Source organism: Nicotiana tabacum, chromosome 8 (genome assembly GCF_000715075.1).
Source record: "Nicotiana tabacum cultivar K326 chromosome 8, ASM71507v2, whole genome shotgun sequence".
Taxonomy (NCBI): Eukaryota; Viridiplantae; Streptophyta; class Magnoliopsida; order Solanales; family Solanaceae; genus Nicotiana; species Nicotiana tabacum.
In genome coordinates, this window is record NC_134087.1 from 91,659,609 (window position 1) to 91,671,480 (window position 11,872).

Below are 11,872 nucleotides of genomic sequence, written 5' to 3' on the forward strand. Positions count from 1 at the left end.
GTGGTAAGAGTACCACAAGTTAGTTGAGTAAATCCTTTGCAATAGGAGTCATTGCAAAGTGGCTTGTAATAGGTTCTTTACAAGTTAGTGAAGTTAAAAGCCTACAGGTGTAGGTCATGGTTTTTTGATCCCCTTGTGTGAGATTTTTCCACGTAAAAATTCTCTGCCTTATTTACGTATTGTTTTTAGCATTCTCAGCAGAATCTTGTAGAGGACCAAGTACTTTATGGTTTGGTGGACTCATGCAAACTAACATATACACTGTTTTACCTTGTACCTTATGGACTCTCAAGTTGTGAAATCAATACATAGGCAATCATATCAATATCCAGGTTAAAATAATTTTTATTGAATGTGTCCATATTATGTGTATATATGTCTGCCGATGTATTTGCAATCACCCACATGTTGCTTCCACAGTGCCTTGCACAAAGCATCCACTTACAACCTTTCTCCCATCAAATCACCTTTCAAAATTATTTTTGTTAACTCAACAACCTCAAACTCCTTAGAACGTTTGATGCTAAAGTTTTTAACTGCTCTTTTGTAGGATATTCTCGCTATTATATTGAAAAGTATACATTTTCAACTATTCAACTACTTTTCTTCATCTCACATTGTTGTTCGAATCTCATGCATATCTCTTATGAAAACATCAACATCGGGTTGAAATTGAAGGTGATGAAGAAAGAAAAGATGCTTAGAATGATATTGCACATGTACCAAGTATACCTGTGGCCGCATGGCCAGAGCAGGCTGTGCAGTCACAGCCAGCTCAGTGGTGGCATTACGCTCCATTGTCACCACTAGTTCCTCCTCATGATCATAATTTTTGTCATGCCTAAAGGGTGATTCATTGCCCGACTCATCGGTGTTATCATCATAGTCACTATTATCTCTTTCACTCCATGCATCTGCTATATCATTATTCTTTCAATTATGTTAACACATGATCGTTTTCCTTATACAAGCAATCAAATAATAAATATGTTGAACCTATAAAATATTAATTAATTAATTTACGGTTTAAAATTATCATTTATAATTTGTATGTGGCGCCTTATTATGCCTTTTTTATTGGCTCGTAGATGTAACAACATGACCCTCCCTCCAAGAATAGAGAAAGTCCTAACTTTGTACGTTTGTTTGTAACTTGTAAAGGCTTCATTTGAAAAATTAATATCGGGCCAATACGCCTTATAAAAAAGCAAACATAATATTAATATAAGCATAAAAGAGTGATACTATAGACATTGAATATGTCTTTACCAATTGGACTGTGAAGTCTGCCATTTATCGTCCCACCGTAGTTTGATTGTTCATGCATAGACGAGAAGTTGTGTTTTGGTTCCCCATTCGATAGAGATAGGTTCAGATCAGGCCAAACTCGTTGACATGGTACTTATTCTAATAAAACAGCTCTAAAAACATCCTCAGAGGGTTGGGTGTTAGTCGGAGTACACAAAACTTCATTCCCGTTCATATCTTCTAAGATTAAATACATTTTAAGAATTCTTACCGCAAGTAAATTCCTATGTTCATCCGGAGCCCTTAAAAATTCTTGCAAAGTTTCACTATTATGAATTTGAACTTGGCATAATAACTCACACCTGGTGAAGTAATTGAATATGAAAATCTTTCAATTACCTTAAGTTCATCAAACACCTATTAGCACCCATTTTTGAACATAACAGAGCAACTAATATGTGGTACTAGCGCAACTTAACACTAGTTGCATGAGAAAAACTATAGTGCCGAGTTATTATCCAGCACAATCTCACCGCTCCCAATATAATGCAAACCTAATTCATCTTTCATCCGTCATTGTTTAAAGACTACTAAAAATTATAATAAAGATAAAAAAACAAAGGCAAATTCGTATCAACATAATAAAATGTTAGCTCTACATGAATACGGGTCCGATTTAAGTAGATGATAAATGAACAGTTGGAAGGATTTGTAAGTACAGGGGAATTATTATAGATAAGGTTGGCATGTAAAAGGACAGGTATAGAATATGCCTAGCATGCGCTATATCCTATCAAAGTTGACCAGATGGCCGTTAGCCTGGGACGTTTGACCAAGAGGGTATAGCGCATGTTAGTCACGTGCTACATTTACTTGGTTCTTTGTTTTTTTTTTACGTTACTTTGGTTCTTCGAGTTACACTTTGCGTTACTTTGATTCCGGACTCATATAGTTTCTACCATAAATTGGAGAATTTAATAGGTTCAAATTTAACTGCCAAAGAATTGAATACTGAAGGCAGGCGACACTAATAAATTAAAGCCTATTTCTTGGCAGCTGAAAGAATTATCTGAAGGGTTAAAATTAAGCCAAAAAAAAGATAGAGTGTTAAGATTTATGCAATCCATCGCTATTAGAAATTCGGCAAAAACCGACTAAAAAAATCGATCAAAGCTAGTTAGTACTGGCCAATAACCGTCCAAAATACGACCATTTACGTGTGAACGGTATTTTGATGGCCGGAAAGGCATACCGACCAAAGTTTGTCGGAAATTACCAACCAACTTTGGTCGGTCAATTAAATTTAAAAAATAATATTGCAAAAAAAAAAGGACCAAAGTTGGTCGGTATTTTAATTATGTAATCAAAAGATTCACCATCTGGGAATCGAATCGGAGTCTATACTTGGCAGGATACTATTCTACCACTAGACCATTGGTGCATTTTGTTTTAAGACTGTCTTTTATTTAATTTATACTCTTTAATTGTATTTTCGCACGAAAATAACCGACCGAAGTTGGTCGATTTTATTAAAAAATAAATTACCGATCAAAGTTGATCGGTTTTTTAAAATGACCGGCCGAATTAACCGAGCAATTTTTGCCGATTTTTTTAATATTAATATTAATTTATTTTAATTGAAAAATTGATCAAAGTTGGTCGGTTTCTTGAAAAATAAATTTTGCGGGACTCAACTTTGGTCCCAAAAATAAAATATTTTGAAAACCGACCAACTTTTGCACCAAATATTTTGGTCCCAAAAATAAAATAAAATTTTGCACCAAAGAAAACCGACCAACTTTGGTCGGTTTCGTAAAAAAAATTAAAAAATAAAATATTTTGAAAAACTGATCAACTTTGATCGATTTTTTGGCCGATTTTTTGACTGACCAAAATTGATCGATCGAACTTGGTCGATTTTTGCCGAATTTCTAGCCGTGCATCTTATTGAGTCGTGTGATACGGAGGGATGAACCGCAAATAATACTGATCATGATGCCCAAATTTGTAATCCAATAAAAGTAGAAAAACAAAATAGAATGACGGGGAGCTGGTTTGGGGAATTAAGTTGGGGGTGGGGGGTGGGGGTGGGGGTGGGGGGATTAAAAAGGTTTCTATAACTTTTTTCATACATAAATATTTCAGTATTTGTAAATAATAATTTAATTATTATTCGAATATTATAAAATATTTTTGAAAAGTATTTCAAGTGAAATGATTATTTAATTTATTCACTACTTAAAAGCAGTACATCTCAAACTTCTAACCGCTAGAAAGGTGCGTTTGTTAAAGTATGTTGAAACGTTCTTTCTCTAGATATTCGTTGTTGCTACTGTTACAGTTATAGCAGCAATATTGGACGTTCTCTCTTGAAACTATTGTTGCCAAAATGTTGCTTTTAGTTACATATGAGAATATTATTGTCTGGATCGAAATCTATCTATTGAATATTTAACCCAAGATAGTACTTGGGGAAGAGTTCATAAGTCGTCATTTGTCAAAATGGCCCAAGAAGCGGGGAAGTCTGTGGTCGAAGAGTTAACATGGGACGAAGTCGAGGAATCAACAAAGATCGAGCCCAAGGTCGAGTATTTTTTGACGGAGTTATAACTGCTAGTTCCAAGATAGGATATTACAGAGAATATTATAGTGGATATTCTATACACTTGTACTATTAAGGTTTTTAGGAGCATGTTCCCTAAAAAAGTAAGAAGATACTATAATAGGGGACATGTGATATTCTTTTGTAAAAAACACACTTTGACTCGAGAAAGAAAATCGGATCTCATTTGCTAAGATACAAATATCACCTTTTCACAAAGATTCTTGTCTATACTTTTTCACTAGATTTGAGAATAACTCAAATATTTAATGGATTATCTATCATTCATCATTGTAATAAAGAACATCCACTTATTACATTCTTTCTTGGGTGACTCATTCATTCTATTTACTTAAATGTAATTTATTGCTATTCATTGATATTGAATCCATCTGTTGCTTCTTCATAAGCCCCATCTAGGGATGTTGTTGTTAGCTAAGATTAACTCTTATTTATTTAAACTTCATTGTTTGAATCAAGATCTATATTTTTGGTCCAAAAATTATGTGGCTCTATTTCCCAAATTAAACATCTTAAGTAATTGTCTGTTTATAAATAAAGCGATAATAGTCCATTTATAATACCAAAAAGCATTTTGCTGAATTTTGGTTTGTTTCTTGCTCATACTTGATCTTCTATACTTTTCATCTTTAGACATTCAAATTGTTAATTCTGAAAATTTTATTTTGATGGCGAGTGAGGTTTGCTCATATCTTTACAACCAAGATAGTACTGAGGGAAGATTTCTTAAGTCGTCGTTTGTCGAAATGGCCGAAGAAGTGGTGAAGTCTGTGGTCGAAGAGTCAGCAAGGGACGAAGTCGAGGAGTCAACAAAGGTCGAGGCCGAGGCCGAGGTCGAGTACTTTTAACGGAATAATAATGGCTAGTTCCAAGATAGGATATTATAGAGAATATTATAGTGGATGTTCTCTGCACTTATATTATTAGGATTTTTTAGGAGCATGTTCCTTATAAATAGAAACGGATACTATGATAGGGGACATGTGATAATCATTTGTAAAAAATATACTTTGACTCGAGAAAGCGAATCATATCTCATTTTCTAAGATACAAACATCATCTTTTCAGTAAGATTCTTGTCTATACTTTTCCACAAGATACGAGAATGACTCAAATATTCAAGGGAACAAGGGATTATCTATCATTCATCATTGTCAGAAAGAACATCCACTTATTCAATCCTTTCTTGGGTGACTCTTTCATTCTATTTATTTAAATGTCATTTATTGCTATTTATTGATATTGAATGCTACATTATTGCCTCTGATTTCTAGAAATTTTATTGAATGCTACTACCACTGTCCGACTATATCTACATAGTATCTGTTGCTTCTTCTGGAGCCCCATCTAGGGATATTATTGTTAGCTAAGATTAACCCTTATTTATATAAACTTAATTATTTGAACCAAGATCTATATTTTTGGTCCAACAATTTGGCGCCATCTGTGGAAATATTTTTAGGTAAATATTTAGTTTCCCCTAGATATACAATTAATGCAAGTCACTAACGTCAAAAAACCCCGAAATCTCCTTTCATTGTGTAAATAAAATCCTACATGGCAGGTAACCAAGGAGAAAGGATAAAAATAACAATTTGCTTCCCAACCAACCTCACGAATATCATCAACAAATGATGTGAAATAGTAGGTGAGGACACGACGCCTAGCACGTGTCCTAGGCGAGAGAGGTCACCACCCCCGCACCGCATCATAACAAAATCCAGCGAAAAAGGGGCCTCCACGTCTACATAGGAGGCGACGCCCCAGCTGTGAAAAACCTCCTTGAGGCATGGCTGATCGACACACTAGCAAGGGTCCTCAACAAACCCGCTCCAAGTGTGACTGCAGAAATTGCAAGGGCCTGTATGATACAACAAATAGACGAGCAGTGCAACCGAGCCTCCCTCGAACGGTAGGTATAATTCACAACGTTACTGCTTTTACAAGTGACAACGTCTTCGCTGCCATTCTAAAGAGGATGGAAGAATGGAGAATAAGAACAAGGCACTCCAAGACCAGATGAAAGAACACCAAGAACGATTTGACAAGATACTGGGCGCTCTCAAGCTGCTGCCAAAAAGGGATGCTGGCAGGTTCATAGAGCAGCCGTATAACGATGATGCAGTCCCACATGCCATACCAAAGACCTTTAAAATGCCACCCTACCTTAGGATATACGATGGAACGTCCGATCCTAAAGATCAGGTGACTCATTACGTCACCGTCGCGAAAGGCAATAACCTCGCCAAGGAACAAATGTCCTCTATTTGGTTGAAGAAGTTTGGCGAAACCCTCACGGGAGGGGAATTAACATGGTATCACAGCTACCAACCCACTCCATAGAAACTTTTGAAGAAATGGCCGATAAGTTCGTAACCGCCCATGCTGGAGCGAAGAAGGCCGAGGCGAGAGTGAATGAAATATTTTCTATTAGGTAGTCCTTGGGAGAGGGACTAAGGGACTTTCTCGCCCAGTTCAACAGAGTAAGACTGACTTTGCAAAATGTAACTGAAGGGATGGCAGTCGCATCTTTTCAGAACGGGCTGAGTAGAGAGGGTTCAAGAGCAACTAGGAAACTATTGAGCCGATTGATGAAGTATCCTATAATCACTTGGGATGAAATCCACAATGCTTATTATGCTGAGGCCCGAGCAGACGAGGACGATCTCAACGGACTAACTCACTAGCTAACCTCAGTACAAGCCGAATCCAGAAAAGAACGAAGAGATAGTACCAGAAGAGATCATCCGATTCTGCAACTTAACAGGGAACAACACCAACCATATATCAGGGCGGCCGCCACACCCTCCCTTCGTTATAAAGAAGGCCCATCCAGACCAAGGACAAGGACTCATCGGAACGAAAGAGGTATGCCTCCTTTATTATATGCTCATAATTTTGTGTGTCGCCTACAAAAATAGTCTACGCTCTTGAGAAACTCGAAACAAAAGTGAAGTGGCCGCCAAAGATGAGATCAAATCAGAACACTTGAAACTCCGATGCCCTCTGTGAGTTCCACCAGGAAAGCAGACACAAAATAGAAGATTGCATCGCTCTCACACAGGAAGTCGTAAACATGTTACGGCAAGGGCACCTCAAAGAGTTGTTGAGCGATAAGGGAAGGACTAACTTTGCCAGAGGACCTGAACATCAAGGCCTACCATCGCCAGCTCGTACCATCAACATGATCATCGGCGGTAGCAATAACGCCTCTATCTATAATGTGAATTTTACCACCACTCACAAACTCAATCGGTCTATCACCCGCGAACAGTACTACGGACTCGAAGAAAGTATCATCTTCGATGAGTCGGATGCCAATGGTTTGACTTTCCCTCATAATGATGCCCTTGTTATTACTTTACGCATTTTAGATACCGATGTCAAACGTATCATGGTGGACGATGGAAGTGGTGCATACATTATCCATCCTCTAGTCCTTACCCAAATGAGGCTCGAGGATAAGTTAGTGTTGTGTTGCATCACGCTAACCAGTTTTAATAATGCAATTGAGCAAATATCCGGGGAAATTACACTGTAAGGCCCCGTGAATTTCCTACTCATAACCCCGAATCCCGTGGTGCCAAGTTAGGAGCATGTGTTAGGATTCATAAAAATTCTTCGCGGCGAGCAAGCTCGCCATGGTTCGAACCCCTTTGGATTGAAAAGTGCATTAAAAAGTCAAGAAATAATGTTTTCCAGAGAAGTGCGATGTTGCGGTCGAAAATGAGGTCGCATATCAGGTATGCGGACCGCATAGGGGGCATAGTCACCGCAAAGTGAGTCAATATGTTAGTCAAATTTGAGGTTAAATATGCGGTTCATTATTCGATCGCATAATCAATATGCGGACCGCATAATCAATATGCGGACCGCATAGTCGTCATATAATTTCCTTGGGATTTTGTAAGGAGCAGTTCTGCGGTGCATTATGCGACCGCAGAATGGGTATGCGAACCGCATTTCTGCCGCATACCTAGACAGAATGTTCAGATTTTGGGAGCACTTTTGTGGTCCATTATGCGGGCCGCATTTCTACTTTGCGATCACAAATGCGATCGCAGACCTGACTCGGGGCTCCAATTTTCTAAATTTTAAGCCCGACCCCTTATCGATATATTCGGTGTTATAACTCATTTTGAGCATATTTCCTGATACTTTTAGAGAGAGAGAGAGACAGAGGGTCTTAGAGAGGGAAGTGCTTTCCATCAAATTACTCCATGAAACCTTGCCAAATCTTTGAAGATGATCAAGTGAGGGCATCTAAATCTTCATCCCAAGAGGTAAGACTTCATTACCTCAGCTCTTATTCCTATGCTTAGCAATAAGGGATCACTAGTGAAGTAATTCATGGGTATAAGAATGAATTTCTTGCATGCATATCACACCATAGAATATTGGGAGGTAGTGAACTAAAAAGAAAGCAATTGGGGTATAAAATGATAGAAATTTCTCTCAAAAGGGCCTAAGATCACAATGCACCTTTAGTGTTTGATAGTATGCTCAAAACAAGCTAGAATCTCAATCTCATCTCTAATTTTCGGTTTAATTTGTAATTCTTACACAATAGATAGAAGTGCAAAAAGTTCCAAAATTTTGTAAGGAATAAGGAAAGCTTTATTGAGGTATGTATGGCTAAAACCCCGTCTTTTAGAAATTGAGCTTCATCGTTGGTTGTGTGATTACGATAAGATTAAATTGAATTGTTGTATTGATTGCTATTTCACTTGACTTGGTGATTCAACCTTATATGCGTGGAAACTGTGTCTCAAATTGATCAATATGCTATTCTTGATAATTTGAAAAGGTGCAGGGACTATGAATCATGTATCGAAATGCTTAGACCTTAGATTGAAATTGAAGTGTGTTGTTGTGCCATTTACATGAAGTCTCATCTACGCCTACAACCTTATTTGCTCTTGTGTGCCATACTCTCTTGAATTACAAACCTAATGTTGAAAATGGGAACAATGTGAAATGTGAATTATGGAATGTGAAAATTGTGGCCCAAGTGCCGGTAAACTAATACATGTGTAACCAAAGATTGGAGTAAGATGAATAATGGAAATGGTAATGCCTCGGTAAGGCGGCCTAGCCGATCGGGCCGTGTTCGGATGCCATGACATATACACATGTCGGTTATGCATTGATGATTGAAACTGGAAAGTGTGAATAGAATATTGGTAATGTCTCCGGGAGAAGGCCTAGCTGATCGGGTCGAGATCGGACTCCGCTTAAGATAGCGGTGGTAATTTGAACGATGTAGAATAGTATGAAATGCCCAACTAAAGGCTATGGAAACATGATGTGAAGGTTGTGTAATTCTTTCATGTTGATAATGTTGTGATCGTTTAAAGCTTTGGAGTAATACCTGTGATTTCCTTATTTGTGTATGAAAGTTCTTTCTAATTTGATGGTGTTTAGTTATACATACTAGTACTATTCCATGGTACTAACGTCCCTTTTGTCGGGGGCGCTACATTTTTTTAAATGAATGTAGGTGGCTCCATAGCGGATAGTGCCGGTCATGTGTAGCGAAGCATCCCTCTTCTCAAGATCTTGGTGAGCCACTTTCTCCTTCAAGGGGCTATATTGTATATCTTTGTATTGTGGACTTTCACTTTTGAGGTATAGCCGGGGCCTTGTTGCCGGCGTTGTCAAACTCATCTTTTGTATCCTAGAGGCTCCGTAGACATATGTGTGGGTTATGCACGGGGGTTGGATGGGTCTATGAACCATGTTGTAATTCTAAACTTATGTTGCCTATAAATTGTAACTCTATGGGGATCTTGGAAACTAACTCATCTACGGTTTAATGTGGTGTTTAAAATGAACTATCAATGTAGAATGCGTTGTCTTTCCCCGTCTAAATGGATAAACAAAAGTATGGTTTCTTTATTCATATCGAGGTGCGTAGGAAGTGTATGGTAAGGCTTGCTCAGTTGGGTTCACTCGATTGAGCGCAGGTCGCGCCTCCTGAGGTTGGGGCGTGACATACACTCTCAGTCTTGATCGGCGGCGTGACTCTAGAGTTAACATTCCACATCATGGACCAGGCCACTACATAAAACGCCATAGTGGGACGACCATGGATACATCCCATGAGAGCTATCCCATCCAGCCTATACCAAGTAATTAAGTTCTCAACACCATGAGCATACGCAAAGAACAACACACGTCCGGGGAATGCTACCGCATTGCCATGGACAACACGACTATTCAATAGAAAAAAGACAAAGAAAAAGAGGCATATCAATCAATAGGGTTGAGGTCGAAGCAAGAAGAAACCGGGGATGTCATCATAGATCCCGACATGGTCGAGGCTGCAAGTTTGACCATAGAAGACCTTGAACCCGTTCAATTGAACCTCAACGATCATAGCAAGAAGGCCTTTATCGGCTGTAAACTCCAAGAACCAGGTAAATTCAGTCAATTCTTAATAGCGAATGCAAATTTGTTTGCTTTTAGCCATGCAGATATGCCGAGCATCCCAAAGGAAATCGACACACACAAGTTAAACATCGACCCATTCCACCCCTAGTAAGGAAAGTTAGAAGTAAATTCAACTCCGCCATCAATGATGTAATCTGCAAGGAGGTGAAAAAACTATTAGAAAATGGCTCCATTAGGGAGTCAAAGTACCCCAATGGATTACCAACATAGTGATGGTCAAAAAGAAAAATAGGAAATGGCGTATGTGCGTGGATTTCATATATTTGAACAAAGCATGTCCGAAGGATTCGTTCCCGTTACCGCATATCGACCAACTCATCGATGTAACAGCCGGGCACAAACTATTGGGTTTCTTGGATGCTTACTCAGGCTATAATTAAATTCACATGGAAGAAGAAGACCAGGAGAAGCCACGTTCATAACCCACCAAGGAACGTATTGCTATCGGGTCATGCCGTTTGGACTAAAAATGTGGGGGCTACTTATCAAAGGTTGGTAACCAAGATATTCAAAGACCAGCTTGATAAGACCATGGATGTATATATAGACGATATGTTGGTCAAGTATAAAAGGGCAGAGGATCACATTGATCATTTGAAAGACACTATCAACATACTAAAACAATACAGAATGAAGCTGAACCCAAAGAAATGCACGTTTGGCGCAGCCTCAGGAAAATTCTTGGGTTTCCTGGTGTCACAGTGAAGGATCAAGATCAACCCTGGCCAAATCAAAGCTATCGATGGGATACCAGAACTCTTAACCACCAAAAAGCAAGTCCAAAGGTTGAATGGTCGTATCATCGCCCTATCAAAGTTCATTTCGCGGTCGTCGAATAGATGTCACAAATATTTTGGCATACTCAAGAAGGAAAACAACCTCGAATTGACTTCCGAGTGCGTCCAAGCTCTGCGAGAAATAAAGGTATACCTATCATCACCACCCTTGCTTTCAAAAACCAAACCTAGGGAGTAACTCCCCATCTATCTAGCCGTATTCGAGGTAGCATTCAACGCAGTCTTGATCCGCAAAAACAAAGGTACGCAATCTCATATCTAATACATTAGCATACACTTGTCAATGCCAAAATGATGTACCCACACCTGGAAAAATTGGCTCTGGCCTTGGTTGTAGCTTCACGAAAGCTTAGACCCTATTTCCAATGCCACCCCATCTTGGTCGTCACAACTTTTCCCCTGAGGAGCATTTTGCATAAACCTGAGCTATTGAGAAGACTTGCCAAATGGGCCATCGAGCTAAGTGAGCACGATATCACATACCAGCCGTGAATGATGATAAAGTCACAAGTGATCGACGACTTCGTCGCCGACTTCAGTGCAAAAATAATGCCTGAAGTCGAAAGGGAAGATGTCAAAGCTTCCCTCCAAACACAAGACCTCTGGGTCCTATACAATGTATCAAGGTCCATACTGGGACTAGTACTCAAGGTCCCAACAGGTGAAGTAATTTTCCAGTCCCTAAAGTGCCTGGATATAACTATCAATGAGGCCGAGTATGAGGCCGTAATTGTAGGGTTAAGGCTAGCAC